Source organism: Hylobates moloch, unplaced genomic scaffold (genome assembly GCF_009828535.3).
Source record: "Hylobates moloch isolate HMO894 unplaced genomic scaffold, HMol_V3 SCAFFOLD_17, whole genome shotgun sequence".
NCBI classification, from domain to species: domain Eukaryota; kingdom Metazoa; phylum Chordata; class Mammalia; order Primates; family Hylobatidae; genus Hylobates; species Hylobates moloch.
Window position 1 is genome coordinate 70,985,623 of NW_026652292.1, and position 16,779 is coordinate 71,002,401.

Below are 16,779 nucleotides of genomic sequence, written 5' to 3' on the forward strand. Positions count from 1 at the left end.
ATAGGCACAGTGATGTTCACTCACTTTAGCAGGAAGCAAGGCAAAATGCTCCCTCATCTCCCTCAAACCAAATCTGCCACCCTGTCTCTAACGGTACTTGTGCATTTTGCCTTGCTTCCTGCTAAAGTTTTCTCAGTTTAATAAGAAATGCAATCACCAGCTGAGAGTATTTCTCTCAGGGAAATACTGAATTTCCCTGAAATGGGGAAATGGAAAATAAACATGTTTGAAAACATCACAGAAGATATACAATGGTCACCCAAAGAATGAGAAAGTAAATTTATTAAGCATGTAAATCAGGGTGGTTAAGCAGAGTTGAGTGACCAGTGGATCTTTGTTTTTTTTTTTTTTAATTTTATTATTATACTTTAAGTTTTAGGGTACATGTGCACAATGTGCAGGTTTGTTACATATGTATCCATGTGCCATGTTGGTGTGCTGCACCCATTAACTCGTCATTTAGCATTAGGTATATCTCCTAATGCTGTCCCTCCCCCCTTCCCCCACCCCACAACAGTCCCCGGAGTGTGATGTTCCCCTTCCTGTGTCCATGAGTTCTCATTGTTCAATTCCCACCTATGAGTGAGAACATGCGGTGTTTGGTTTTTTGTCCTTGCAATAGTTTGCTGAGAATGATGGTTTCCAGCTTCATCCATGTCCCTACAAAGGACATGAATTCATCATTTTTTATGGCTGCATAGTATTCCATGGTGTATATGTGCCACATTTTCTTAATCTAGTCTATCGTTGTTGGACATTTGGGTTGGTTCCAAGTCTTTGCTATTGTGAATAGTGCTGCAATAAACATACATGTGCATGTGTCTTTATAGCAGCATGATTTATAATCCTTTGGGTATATACCCAGTAATGGGATGGCTGGGTCAAATGGTATCTCTAGTTCTAGATCCCTGAGGAATCGCCACACTGACTTCCACAATGGTTGAACTAGTTTACAGTCCCACCAACAGTGTAAAAGTGTTCCTATTTCTCCACATCCTCTCCAGCACCTGTTGTTTCCTGACTTTTTAATGATGGCCATTCTAACTGGTGTGAGATGGTATCTCATTGTGGATTTGATTTGCATTTCTCTGATGGCCAGTGATGATGAGCATTTTTTCATGTGTTTTTTGGCTGCATAAATGTCTTCTTTTGAGAAGTGTCTGTTCATATCCTTCACCCACTTTTTGATGGGGTTGTTTTTTTCTTTTTCTTTTTTTTTTTGTTTGCAAGCAGCTTTTTATTCTACCTAGAAAAAAATTTAATATAAATTGGAAAATTCTTTATTATTATTATTATTATTACTATACTTTAAGTTTTAAGGTACATGTGCACAATGTGCAGGTTTGTTACATATGTATCCATGTGCCATGTTGGTATGCTGCACCCATTAACTCGTCATTTAGCATTAGGTATATCTCCTAATGCTATCCCTCCCCATTCTCCCCACCCCACAACAGTCCCCAGAGTGTGATGTTCTCCTTCCTGTGTCCAAACAGGCAACCTACAAAATGGGAGAAAATTTTCGCAACCTACTCATCTGACAAAGGGCTAATATCCAGAATCTACAATGAACTCAAACAAATTTACAAGAAAAAAGCAAACAAACCCATCAAAAAGTGGGCGAAGGACATGAAAAGACACTTCTCAGAAGAAGACATTTATGCAGCCAAAAAACACATGAAAAAATGCTCATCATCACTGGCCATCAGAGAAATGCAAATCAAAACCACAATGAGATACCATCTCATACCAGTTAGAATGGCAATCATTAAAAAGTCAGGAAACAATAGGTGCTGGAGAAGATGTGGAGAAAATGGTTTTTTAAATTTAACTTTTATTTTAAGTTCAGAGGTACATGTGCACGTTTGTTACATAGGTAAACTTGTATCATTGAAGTTCATCAGGGATATTGGCCTGAAACTTTCTTTTTTTGTTGTGTCTCTGCCAGGTTTTGGTGTCAGGATGATGCTGGGGATTACAGGTGCATGCCACCATGGCCAGCTAATTTTTGTATTTTTAGTAGAGATGGGCTTTTGCCATGTTGGCCATGCTGGTCTCAAACTCCTGACCTCAGATGATCTGCCTGTCTTGGCTTCCCAAAGTCCTGGGATTACAGGCATGAGCCACCGCACCAGCCAGCATTTAAGTCTTTAATGCATCTTGAGTTGATTTTTGTATATGCTGTATGGAAGGGGTTCAGTTTCAATCTTCTGCATATGGCTAGCCAGTTATCCCAGCACCTTTTATTGAATAGGGAATCCTTTCCCTATTGCTTGTTTTTGTCAGATTTGTCGACAATTAGATGATTGTAGGTGTGCGGCCTTATTTCTGGATTCTCTATTCTGCTCCATTGGTCTATGTATCTGTTTTTGTACCAGTACTATGCTGTTTTGGTTACTGCAGCCCTGTAGTATATAGCTTGAAGCAGGGTAGCGTGACATCTCCAGCTTTATTCTTATTACTTAGGATTGCCTTGGCTATTCGAGGTCTTTGGTTTTGGTTCCATATGAATTTTAAAATGGTATTTTCTAGTTATGTGATGAATGTCATTGGTAGTTTAACATGAGCAGCATGAATCTATAAATTGCTTTGGGCACTATGGCCATTTTAATGATATTAATTCTTCCTATCCATGAGCATGGACTGTTTTTCCGTTTGTTAGTGTCATCTCTGATTTTTTTGAGCAGTGTTTTGTAGTTCTCATCTTAGGGATCTTTCACCTCTCTGGTTAGCTGTTTGCCTAGGTATTTTATTCTTTTTGTGGCAATTGTGAATGGGATTGTGTTCCTGATTTGGCTCTCAGCTTGACAGTTGTTGGTGCATAGAACTGCTAGTGATTTTTGTACAACGATTTTGTATCCTGAGACTTTCCTGAAGTTGTTTATCAGCTTTAGAAGCTTTTGGGCCAAGACTATGGGGTTTTCTAGATCATGTCATCTGCAAACAGGGATAGTTTGACTTCATAAGTTTAAAGTGACACTAGTCAGCACACTTGCGAGCTTTTCACCTGTTATATCCTGGAACTCAAGTGTAGTAATAAAGTAGTAAACAGATGAGATTTACTAGGACCCCAGGGTTTTGTGACATGGAGTATGATGGGAAAAACAGGAAAAGGGGAGCGGAGTGAGCAAGCTAGGGTGTTGATGTAATAATTGACCATGGCTTCTAAGGCCGGTAAGGAAAGGTGCGGGTAGATAAAAAGGAGCACAGAACTATAGCAACACTCTTGTGAGGTCATTGGATTGGATTTCTCATTGGGGCCAAAGAAGAGGGCAAGTTTAACATTGAAGAGTGAGCTGTAGATTACAAGGTGGTAACCAGAAAGTGAGATACTTGAAATCAATCTTTGGAGGTGGAATGATTGTTGGCAATGACAGGATCCCGGAAATGACCATGGCAACCACAGCCTTGGAGTAGTCATCATAGGAGGAGTAGAGGATAAGATTCCTTTGTGGAGGATGCCGTGGGACCAAGAATCCAGAGTGAGTTATACAGATGTTGAAGTTATCAAGAAAAGCCATCTAAAACTGAATTCCCGATCTCACTCCCTAAACACGCTCCTCCTGCTGTCTTTTCCACTCAAACTGCAGACACTCAATGCCAGCCTGGGACAGCTAACGTGAAAGTTAATAGTGTCCCCATCTTGGTTACCCATGCTCCAAATCTTGGAGCATAAATGAATTATCTTTTTCAATAATTCATGTATCATTTATCAATATAATCTTTGTTTCTAAGTAAATGATTATTTTTTCATTACATTCCACATTTAATTACTCGGCAAATCCTCATAGCTATTCCTTCAAATTATATACAGAATCCAAACACTATCACCTAAATTGTGTATCTTTCAAATTATTGCAATAACTTGTCAGCTGCTCTTCCATCTTCTATTGTTTTATTTAATAGAGCAGCTGGAGTAAACCTTTACAAACATGAACATGGTCATGTTGATCCCATGCTCAAAACTGCACAAGGGCTTCACATGCCACCTTGACTAACTTCTGAATCCTTACCATGACCAGTCAATTGCACTTGTCCCTCATCTCTCTGACCTCATCTTTATTCTCCCATTGCTTACTGTGCTCCAGCCACTCTGGCCTTTGCACTTTCTGAACGTATTCCTTGGGCATATTCCAGCCTCAAGGATTTGGTATTTATTATTGCTTCTGCCTGGAACTCTCTTGATACGGTTTGGCTCTGTGTCCCCACCCAAATCTCATCTTGAATTGTACTCCCATAATTCCCACATGTTGTGAGAGGGACCCCGTGGGAGATACTTTGAATCATGGAGGCGGTTTCCCTCATACTGTTCTCATGACAGTGAATAAGTCTCACGAGATCTGATGATTTTGTCAGGGGTTTCTGCTTTTGCTTCTTCCTTATTTTTCTCTTGCTGTGGCTATCTAAGAAGTGCCTTTCATCTCCTGCCATGATTCTGAGGCCTCCCCAGCCATGTGGAACTATAAGTCCAATTAAACCTCTTTTTCTTCCCGGTCTCGGGTCTGTCTTTACCAGCAGTGTGAAAACGGACTAATACAGTAAATTGGTACCAGTACAGTGAGGTATTGCTGAAAAGATATCCAAGAATGTGGAAATGACTTTGGAACTGGGTATCAGGCAGAGGTTGGAACAGTTTGGAGGGCTCACAAGAAGACAGGAAAATGTGGGAAAGTTTGGAATGTCCTAGAGACTTGTTCAATAGCTTTGACAAAAATGCTGATAGTGATATGAACAGTAAGGTACAGGCTGAGGTGGTCTCAGATGGAGATGGGAAACTTATTGGGAACTGGGGCAAAGGCAATTCTTGTTATCTTTTAGCAAAGAGACTAGTGGCATTTTGCCCCTGCCCTAGAGATTTTTGGAACTTAGAACATAAGAGAGATGACTTAGGATATCTGGCAGAAGAAATTTCTAAGTAGCAAATCACTCAAAAGGTGACTTGGGTGCTGTTAATAGCATTCTGTTTTAAAATGGAAACAGAGCATTAAAATTCAGAACATTTGCAGCCTGATGAGGTAGTAGAATAGAAAAAACCATTTTTTGAGGAGAAATTCAAGCTGGTTGCAGAAATATGCATAAGTAACAAGGAGCCCAGTGTTAATCTAGACAATGGGGAAAATGTCTCCAGGGCATGTCATAGGTCTTCATGGCAGCCCCTCCCATCACAGACCGGAAGTCTAGGAGGAAAAAAAATAGTTTCATGGTCTGGGCCCAGGGTCCCCATGCTGTGTGCAGCCTAGCAACTTGCTGCCCTGCATCCCAGCTGCTCCAGCCATGGCTAAAAGATGCCAAGGTACAGCCCAGCCCATGGTTTCTGAAGGTGTAAGCCCCAAAGTTGGCAGCTTCTATGTGGTGTTGAGCCTGCAGGTGCTCAGAAGTCAAAAATTGAGGTTTGGGAATCTCCACCTAGATTTCAGAAGATCTATGGATAATGCCTGGATGCCTACGCAAAAGTTTGCTTTAGGGGCAGGGCCCTCTTAGAGAACCTCTTCTAGGACAATGCAGAAGGGAAATGTGGGGCCGGAGCCCACACTGAGTCCCTACTGGAGCACTGCCTAGCGGAGCTATGAGAAGAGGGCCACTGTCCTCCAGATCCCAGAATGATAGATCCACTGACAGCTTTCACTGTGCACCTGGAAAAGTTGCAGACACTCAATGCCAGCATGTGAAAGCAGCCAGGAGGGGGGCTATACCCTGTAAAGCCACAGGATCAGAGCTTCCCAAGACTATAAGAACCTACCTCTTGCATCAGTGATACCTGGATGTGAGACATGGAGCCAAAGGAGATGATTTTGGAGCTTTAGATTTTGACTGCCCTGCTGGATTTCGGACTTGCATGGGGCCTGTAACCCCTTTGTTTTGTCCAATTTCTCCTATTTGGAATGGCTGTATTTACTGAATACCTGTACCCCCATTGTATCTAGGAATTAACTAGCTTACTTTTTATTTTATAGGCTTATAGGTGGAACGGACTTGCCTTGTCTCAGATGAGACTTTGGGCTGTGGACTTTTGGGTTAATGCTGAAATAAATTAAGACTTTGGGGGATGTTGGGAAGGCATGATTGGTTTTGAAATGTGAGGACATGAGATTTGGAAAGGCCAGGGGTGGAATGATATGGTTTGGCTGTGTTCCCTCACAAATTTCAACTTGAATTATATTCCCATAATTCCTATGTGTTGAGGGAGATAATTTGAATCATGGGGACAGTTTCCTCCATAATGTTCTCATAGTAATGAATAAGTCTCACAAGATCTGACGGTTTTATCAGGGGTTTCCACTTTTGCTTCTTCCTCATTTTCTCTTGCTGCCGCCATATAAAAAGTGCCTTTCAGCTCCCTCCATGATTCTGAGGCTTCCCTAGCCATGTGGAACTGTAAGTCCAATTAAACCTCTTTTTCTTTCCAGTCTTGGGTATATCTTTATCAGCAGCATGAAAACGGACTAATACATCTCTTTACCTATAGAAATTCATGACCTGCTTTGTCATCTGTCACCTTGTTCAACTGTCAGCTTCTCAGTGTGGCCTTCCTTTAATATACTATTAAAAATTGACACAAATTTATCTCCCCCTATCAAAATAACCTGCCTAGCCCCTTCCAGCTTTGCTTTTCTCCATAACTTATATAAATGTGTGTGTATGTGTATATATTTATAGGTATGCATGTTGTAAATATATGTATGTATACATGTTTTCACTAAATTACATGCTAAGTGAAGACTGGGATATTTATTAATTTGTCTATTGCTATAGACCGGTAGCTGAAACTGTGCCTAATACAAAGTAGACCCTCTAAAAATATTTTTTGAGTAAAAAAAAAATTAATGGTGAAAGGAATAATGATAGAGAAGAAGACAGGAAAGCAGATGCTAATATCGCCAGTGAAGAAGGAACAGTGATAAGGAGAGCATTGGATGAGAGCAGAATAGCTATGTTGGAGAAAGAGGGGTTATTAAGTGGAGTGGACTTCAGGAGGAGTTGGAGTTCTTGGCAGGGGGCAAGTGAGGAGGTCCGAAGGGGGCAGCAGTAGCAAACAGAATATTCTACCTGACCATTTAATCTTCTGGTATGTGCACAATGAAGACAGTAACTGGAACATAGAAGAGATTGAGGACCTCGGGAAGGATTTGGTTGATGGATAACAGACAGGTCCAGAGGGCAGAATGTGATGGGAATTCAAAATCGAACAGCCACTTTGAAAGACAATTTGACAGTTTTCTTATATGGCAAAATATGCGCTTATTATGCAGCCCAACAATCCCACTCCTAGGTATTTACCTAACAGAAATGTAAACATATGTCTATACAGAGATTTTTCTGTTAATAGTAGCTTTATTCATAATAACTAAAAACTGGACACAACCCAAATGTCCATCAACTGATAGATGGAGAAACATTGTGGTGTATTTACTCAATTGAATAATGTTCATAAATGAAAAGGAAAATAGTATCGATACATAAAATAACATGCATAAATCTCAGAAACATTATGCTAAGTAGAAGAAGCCAGACACAAGGACTACACATTGTATGATTCTGTTTATAGGAAATTATCAAACAAAAGGCAAAACTACAGTGACAGAAAGATTACTGATTGCTGGGAGCTGGGATGGAGTAGGAGATTGACTACAAAGGAACATGAGGTTGCTTTTTAGGGTAATGGGAATGTTCTAAATCATGAGGGCAGTGGCAGTTGTGTGACTATATTTTTCAAAACTTCTAATTTTACACTTAATAGCGAAATATCTTATTGCATTAAATTATACCTAAATTGATTAAAATAATTAACATATTTATGTTTTGGTTTACTGTGTGTCTCAGTCCTGGAATCAAAAATGTATGCTTCTTGAAGGCAGTATCAGAACCAGTATTCTCTCTCTCTCTCTCTTTTTTTTTTTTTTTTTTTTGAGACAGGATCTCTGTCACCCAGGCTGGAGTGCAGTGGTGCAATCACGGCTAACTGCAGCCTCAATCTCCCAGGCTCCAGTGATCCTCTGGCCTCAGCCTTCCAAGTAGCTGGGACTATGGGCACATGCCACCCTTGCCTGGCTAATTTATTTCTGTATTTTTTTTTTGGTAGAGAAAGGGTTTGGCCATGTTGCTCTGCCTGGTCTTGAACACCCTGGGCTCAAGTGATCTGCCCACCTCAGCCTCCCAAAAAATCCAGTATTCTTGGCATATAATAGGTTATAAATATTTACTCAATGCATATATTACATGTTTCTGACAATAACTTCAAACTCATATTTCTGTGATTAAATCTAGTATTTATCATTTACTATTGGTATTAGCTTGAATAATACACTTAACATTCCTATGCCTTGGTGTTATATATAATGTTGGGATTAAAAATGAAATTTCTTTCATAGAGCTATTATGAAAATGAAATAATATACAGGCATAATGTGCTTTCAGCTCTATCAAGCATATATGCTTACTGTACAATAAGTCATACAAATTTGTCATCATGATTATTTTATATGACTTCATATTATCTCAATTGCCTATGACCATTAATTATGTCTATTATTATTGTACATTTCCTAAGATTAGAGACTTTGCATGTATTTTTTGCATTTCTCTTACTGCCTGAAAGTTGTAGCACACAATAAGTACTCACTTAACATTTATTGAAGATTCCTTAATTCTTTAAATCTTTAAGAGTCATCTTCTCTCATACCTTGGGATATTTATATGTGCTATCGCCCTTTCCTGGAAATGTTACCTACATTCTCATATACATGCACACACACACAAATGACTTTGGTACTTTCTGTTTAGGTCTAAGCACAGTTTCACAGCAAAAAAAAAAAAAAAAAAAAAAAAGTCCCCAACTTCCCAGAAGAGATCAGATTGCTTTGGTTTTTGCTTTTATAGTACTCAATACTCAACTTCTTGACAGGAAGGAGAAGTTGGGGAGGAGGAAGGCAGTTAGCTGGGGTTGTCAAGTTGGAAAAAAGTTGTTTTTTTTTTTTGAGGGGGATGGTTTATTTTATTAATTTTATTTCAACTTATTTTGCGTTGTAGTTCCAAACCTGGGCTAAATTCCGTGTGGTTCAAGAATAACCACCAGATGGGAAGAGAATACAGATCAGCTTGTCCAATAAAGAAAGGAAAAATCCAAAGGAGAATATTTCCATAGACTCATCAACTTCTAAGCAAGGTAAGAGAGCTATCTTATGCAATGGTTGTGTTTGGAGAAGGTAACTGGCAAGAAGCTGTGAAGTGTGGCATCTTCTACCCTGTTATTCATTTGCTCAGGAATCTGCAATTGCTCCTTTTTGATTATGGTCAAATTTTTAGACTGGTGTTCAAGGCCTTCTTGTAGCCCAGATGCACTTTTTCTAGTATTCTCTTTCCATGCATCCAAAGAGGACTTCATTCCATTTCTTTATTATAAAGACTCAGAGTTGGTTCTTTTTCTCACGTGTCCAGTTCCTGAGCGTCCACAACTCTTTTTGAAATATCTATTCTGATTTTCATATGCTATAAGATTCCTTCTCATTGCTTATGGACTCCACTTCAATAAACAGTTTAAAATCCACAAAGATGTCTAATAGATAGGCTTGAAAAAAAGTTGTGTGAAATAAATGTATAATTACACATCCTGATGATTTCTTATAGTCCATATAGAGTCATAAGAATTTTATTTTAGCTTATTTCTTCAATTTTATCTTAGTCAGCTATTTATGGACATATGCTAGAAAATGTGGATGGCCTTGAAGGGAGAATGGAGAGTTAAATACAATTATTTTGATTAAAAATTTTCAGTACAGTTGTGAAAATGACCCAGTAAACAGGAGATTGCAACCCAGTGTAGACAGTCCTACACTCAGGGAAGCTCAGCAAGCTGAGGCAATGCTTTAATGAACAAATGGAGAGTCAGAGAAAGCTCCCCAGAAAGGATGAAGGCACTGCCCATCTTCTCTGATCCTGATGACCTTTCTTGAAGGTAACTCCTTTGTTCCAATGGAAAATGCCAGCAAAACTTTTCCATAGGGTTCAGAGAGGTATTGCATCAGCAAAGCATTAGCACAGGTCAAACACTGCAGAGACTTCTTAATCACAGCAACAGCTCTTTGGGGTAGAGAGTATCATTATACTGGTTTTACCCAGGAGAAAATAGAGGGTAAGTGAGATTAACTGACTTTGCTGAGGACACACAGCTGGTGAGTGTGAGTCCTGTCTGTCTGGCTCCCAATGCAGTACTCTTGCCTACTAAGGCAAAATCACATCAACAAACCCCAAACTTCTGCTTACAATAAAGCACTCTAAAAATCAGCCCCCAATAATCATTCTTAAAAAAAACACACACACACAGTAGTGTAATGGTGATGATGATAAGAATAACAGCATTACCTCTTAACCAGGCTGCCTGCTTTTAATCTTGATGGAAAGTTCATATTTACCCCATTAATGCAGCTCGTGAAGAGCTCAGAAATGTGAAGTAGCTTGTCTAAGGCAGGAAACCCACCCAGGAGCAGAGCTGGGTCCAGATGGAGGTCTTTGATCCCAGGTTTGATGCTCATTCCTCTACATGGGGGGTCTCTGAGCTTAGAAATTAATATTCTAATTATTCTTTTTAAAAATGTATATACATTTATGGGAAACAAATGCAGATTTGTTACACGGATATATGGCATAGTGGATAGTGGTGAAGTCTGGGATTTTGGTGTAACCATCACCCAAATAGTATATATTGTACTCATTAAATAATTTCTCATTCCTCACCCACCTCCCAGCCTCCCACCTTTCCAAGTCTCCAGGCTATTATTCCATGATCTGTGTCCATGTGTACACTTTATTTTGATTCCCACTTATAAATGAGAACATGTGTTATTTGACTTTTGCAGCAACATAGATGAAACCGGAGGCTTCTTTCCTTACCTGGCTTGCTGGGAACATTATTGGGAAAGAAGCTGGTTCAATACACAGATACATTTTCCTTTTTTATTATTTATTTATTTTTGTATTATTATTATACTTTAAGTTTTAGGGTACATGTGCACAATATGCAGGTTTGTTACATATGTATACATGTGCTATGTTGGTGTGCTGCACCCATTAACTCGTCATTTAGCATTAGGTATATCACCTAATGCTATCCCTTCCCCATCCCCACAACAGGCCCCGGTGTGTGATGTTCCCCTTCCTGTGTCCATGTGTTCTCATTGTTCAATTCCCACCTATGAGTGAGAACATGCGGCGTTTGGTTTTTTGTCCTTGCAATAGTTTGCTGAGAATGATGGTTTCCAGCTTCATCCATGTCCCTATAGAGGACGTGAACTCATCATTTTTTATGGCTGCATAGTATTCCATGGTGTATATGTGCCACATGTTCTTAATCCAGTCTATCATTGTTGGACATTTGGCTTGGTTCCAAGTCTTTGCTATTGTGAATAGTACCACAATAAACATACGTGTGCATGTGTCTTTATAGCAGCATGATTTATAATCCTTTGGGCATATACCCGGTAATAGGATGGCTGGGTCAGATGGTATTTCTAGTTCTAGATCCCTGAGGAATCGCCACACTGACTTCCACAATGGTTTAACTAGTTGACAGTCCCACCAACAGTGTAAAAGTGTTCCTATTTCTCCACATCCTCTCCAGCATCTGTTGTTTCCTGACTTTTTAATGATGGCCACTCTAACTGGTGTGAGATGGTATCTCATTGTGGATTTGATTTGCATTTCTCTGATGGCCAGTGATGATGAGCATTTTTTCATGTGTTTTTTGGCTGCATAAATGTCTTCTTTTGAGAAGTGTCTGTTCATATCCTTCACCCACTTTTCGATGGGGTTGTTTGTTTTTTTCTGGTAAATTTGTTTGAGTTCATTGTAGATTCTGGATATTAGCCCTTTGTTAGATGAGTAGGTTGCAAAAATTTTCTCCCATTCCACACAGACACATTTTCTATACTGCTTGAAGAGAAAGTGTGGATAATATGAGAGGACTTTTTAAAAGAAACCTCGGTTGGGATACAGCAGATGATTAATAACCTAAGAAATGGAAATGTCAAGTTTATCATCTAAATATTAGTCAGCAGACTTGAATTTGTTTTGGAAAAGGATCAACAGTCATGCATAAAGCCGAAGAAAGGCACCTCTGACACCAAAATTCCCCTCTAAATATCAAGATTTATTCAAACAAGACATTCAGAAGCACAGGCAGGATAATTAATAATCCATTACATAAGTAGCATTTGCTTATTTTAATTACTAGAAACTTCAATTAGGTCTCTTCCATTGTAAAATGAAAAAAAAAAAAAAACACAAAACAAAAACATAAGCCTGTTTCTCTGGTAATGATTTGTGGTTGATGTTCTTAGAAGTCCTAGTACATGGCAATGACTCAGTGCTCAGGTATAGGCCAGCAATGGGAGGGGAGAGAGCCCCGCCTGATACCTACGCATACGGGAGGGGCACATGTGGTCGAAGCAAACTCTAGTGCTAAAACAAAATCCTGAAATCCAAGTTCCATTCTCTGCTTAAAACCTGTCACTCTTTTGTTTTTGTTTTCAGAGAAGTGTTTGAACTTCTTATACTACTTACTACGTTGTTTATGATAGGTGCTTCTTTTTGTTGTTGTTTCCACTTCAGACACATCTATTACCACTCTTCTCTTATGCCTCTTTGTGCTTCACCTGCATGAAATTCCCTGGGTTCTCAGATTGTTTCATGCTATGACTTGCCTTCAGGCTTTTGCTCATGCAGATTCTGCCTGAAATTATCTTCTTTTCTTATAAACTATTTAGAACTGGCTCTTATATCACCTGCCTGGGAAACCTTCTCTCATTTCTGCCTCATCCACCTGTCACACGTGGGCTGTGTCAGTGGCCTCTTCTCCAAGGAGCTAAAATATTCTTTTTAGCTGTTATCTGTACCTGAAAGAAAGACCCTCCCTGGAAAAATGACTCCCTTACTTTTCCAAGAATTGCAGATGGATTCTTACACAGCCTTTCTTCTGTGTCTAGGAATCTCAAAAAGACAATCTACCAGAGAGGTGACTTGGACCAAAGAGTAAAACAAACAAAATTAAAATAATTTAAAATGTTCTGCTGGCCTGTTGGTAGTTAGGAGTTGCCAGTGGGAGTAGATGATTCTGTACTGCACCTTGTTTCTCATACATCACCAATGATACAGGACAGAGTCTGAAGGGAAATGGCCATTGCTCCTCTAATGTTGGAAGATGATATGATCAATATGAGCAATAACAACTGTGAAAATATTCCTGCTGCCAGGAATATTTTTATTCCTTTACTTAGGATGGATTCAGATTGTATTGTGTTTGAAAATTGATGCTTACCCCTAACAGGTGTGTGTGTTTGTATATTTTCTTGATCTAACATCTATTTATTTGGTGATTAAGAAGAATGAGGGGGTTTCTTAGTTGGTTTGAGTTGCAATAAAAATATCATAGACTGGGTAGTTTATATACAACAAAAATTTATTTCTCACAGTTCTGGAGACTGGGAAATCCAAGATTAAGATGCCAATCAATGTCATTCCTGGTGAGGCCTTGTTTCCTGGTTTGCTGAAAGCCAACTTCTTGTTGTGTCCTCACATGATGGAAAAAGCAAGGATCTTTCTTGGGCATCTTTTATAATAGCACTAATCCCAATAATGAGGATTTGATCCTCATGACTTAATCCTTTCTTCTAATATCATTACCTTGGCGGCTTGGATTTCAACATATGATTCTTGGGAGAACGCAAGAAAACATTCAAACCATATTGGGAGCATTGTAGCACCTCTCCTGGGAGAAGAGAATTTGAAGGGGCTGAACAGTTTTGATAAATGTATAGGGCCAGAATTGGTGTTAAAATATTTTGCTGAAATATTAGACTGAAAGACTTAGACTCTGAAAAATGTAGTTCTGCCTCTGCAAATAGGTGAAGCACTGTCAGGGTACAGATTTCTGGTCCATACCAGCCCTGTGGATAGGAGTTAGGCATCAGCACTGAAGACTTTGAAGAAGGTGGTATTCTGACTGGAGTGGGGCACTATAGATTGGTAAGTTGTCTGGGAAATCTGAACAATCAACGTTTCTTATAGTTTCCTTTTGTATGATTAGGATATTCACTTACTGAGCCACTGCCCTTTGGAAGGCATTGTGCTAAGTGTTGGGATAAAGGGTAGATAAGGCAGTAAAATGCTTTTCCTAATGTGATTTAGAAACTTGATGGGGCAATGCACACAATAAAAACAAATGCAAAGAAATAAACATGACAATTTCAGGTCATGACAATAGCTATGATGAAATAAAAGTGAGTTTTTTGTTAGCACCTCATGGCATGGGGGTGGGGGACAAATTGGATAGTCAGTTAAGTGGGGGCATTTGAGCTGAGACATGATATAAGGGTGCCAGCCAAGTGAAGGTCTTGAGGGAGTAAATTTCAGATAGAAAAAAATAACAAATGCATAAACCCAAAGGTATGGAACCAAGCTGAACATCTTTTTTTTTTTTTTTTTTTTTAAATACTTTAAGTTCTGGGATACATGTGCAGAATGTGCAGGTTTGTTACATAGGTATACATGTGCCATGTTGGTTTGCTGCACCCATCGTCATCTACATTAGATATTTCTCCTAATGCTATCCTTCCCCTTGACCCCCAACCCCCAACAGGCCTCAGTGTGTGATGTTCCCCTCCCTGTGACCATATGTTCTCATTGTTCAGCTCCCACTTATGAGTGAGAACATGTGGTGTTTGGTTTTCTGTTCCTATGTTAGTCTGCTGAGAATGCTGATTTCCAGCTTCATCCATGTCCCTGAAAAGGACATAAACTCATTATTTTTTATGGCTGCATAGTATTCCATGGTGTATATGTATCACATTTTCTTTATCCAGTCTGACATTGATGGGCATTTGGGTTGTTTCCAAGTCCTTGCTGTTGTGAATAATGCTTCAATAAACATAAGTGTGCATGTGTCTTTATAGTAGAATGATTTATAATCCTTTGGGTATATACTCAGTAATGGGATTGCTGGGTCAAATGGTATTTCTAGTTTTAGATCCTTGAGGAATCGCCACACTGTCTTCCACAACAGTTTAACTAATTTACACTCCCACCAACAGTATAAAAGTGTTCCTATTTCTCCACATCCTCTCCAGCATCTGTTGTTTCCTGACGTTTTAATGATCACCGTTCTGACATGAGATGGTATGTCATTGTGATTTTCATTTGCATTTCTCTAATGACCAGTGATGATGAACATTTTTTTTCATGTTTGTTGGCTGCATACATGTCTTCTTTTGAGAAGTGTCTGTTCATATCCTTTGTCCACTTTTTGATGGGGTTGTTTGTTTTTTCCTTGTAAATTTAAATTCCTTGTAGATTCTGAATATTAGCCCTTCGTCAGATGGGTAGATTGCAAAAATTTTCTCCCATTCTGTAGGTTGCCTGTTCACTTGGGTGATAGTTTCTTTTGCTGTGCAGAAGTTCTTTAGTTGAATTAGATTTCATTTGTCAATTTTGGCTTTGTTGCAATTGCTTTTTGTGTTTTAGTCATGAAGTCTTTGCCTTTGCCTATGTCCTGAATGGTATTGCATAGGTTTTCTTCTCGGGTTTTTATGGTTTTAGGTCTTACGTTTAAATCTTTAATCCATCTTTAATTAATTTTTGTATAAGGTGTAAGGAAGGGGTCCAGTTTCAGTTTTTTGCATATGGCTAGCCAGTTTTCCCAACAACATTTATTAAATAGGGAATCCTTTTCCCATTGCTTGTTTTTGTCACGTTTGTCGTAGATCAGATGGTTGTAGACTTCTGGTGTTATTTCTGAGGACTCTGTTCTGTTCCATTGGTCTATAGATCTGTTTTGGTATCAGTACCATGCTGTTTTGGTCACTGTAGCCTTGTAGTACAGTTTGAAGTCAGGCAGTGTTATGCCTCCAACTTTGTTCTTTTTGCTTAGGATTGTCTTGGTTATATGGGCTCTTTTTTGGTTCCACATGAAATTTAAAGTAGTTTTTTCTAATTCTGTGAAGAATCTTTGTGGTTGCTTCATGGAAATAGTGATGAACTATAAATTACTATGAGCAGTATGGCCATTTTCACGATATTGATTCTTCCCATTCATGAGCATGGAATGTTTTTCCATTTGTTTGTGTCCTCTCTTATTTCCTTGAGCAGAGGTTTGTTGTTCTTGAAGAGGTCCTTCATATCCCTTGTAAGTTGTATTCCTAGGTATTTTATTCTTTTTGCAGCAATTGTGAATGGGAGTTCACTCATGATTTGGCTATCTATTACTGGTTTATAGGAATGCTTGTGATTTTTGCACATTGATCTTGTATCCTGAGACTTTGCTGAAGTTGCTTATCAGCTTAAGGAGATTTTGGGCTGAGATGATGGGGTTTTCTAAATATAATTAATTTTTCCCAGATGAGGTGATGCCCCACCCTCCTGCTAGCCCTCCCTGGGCTACACCCACTGTCTAACCAGGCCCAATGAGATTAACTGGGTACCTCAGTTGGAAATGCAGAAATCATCTGCCTTCTGTGTTGGTCTTGCTGGGAGCTACAGACAGGAGCTCTGCCTCCAAGCTGAACATCTTTAGGGCACAGAAAGAGGGCCATGTAGTTTGGATCCATAGAGTAAAGGGGAGAGAAGTAAGAGAGAGATTGGAAAAGACCAGCAGGAACCAGGTCTTAAAGACCATTGTGAAGATTCTGGATTTTAAGTGTTACAGAAGTATTGGAGGGCCCATATAATACAGAATATGATCTGATTTATAATTTTAAAAGTTGTTCTGGTTGTTGAGGGGAAGTTGATTTTGGG

The 16,779-nt window shown here is 39.2% G+C and overlaps 1 long non-coding RNA gene across 1 annotated transcript in view; it reads left to right on the forward strand.

Annotated features, from left to right (window-relative positions):
- LOC116456848 (uncharacterized) overlaps positions 1-16,779 on the forward strand; it is a 162,902-nt gene that overhangs the window by 128,448 nt on the left and 17,675 nt on the right. The window contains exon 4 of the long non-coding RNA XR_004244824.2: positions 9,028-9,163. This is a non-coding gene — a long non-coding RNA (uncharacterized LOC116456848). The remainder of the gene's footprint in view (positions 1-9,027; positions 9,164-16,779) is intronic.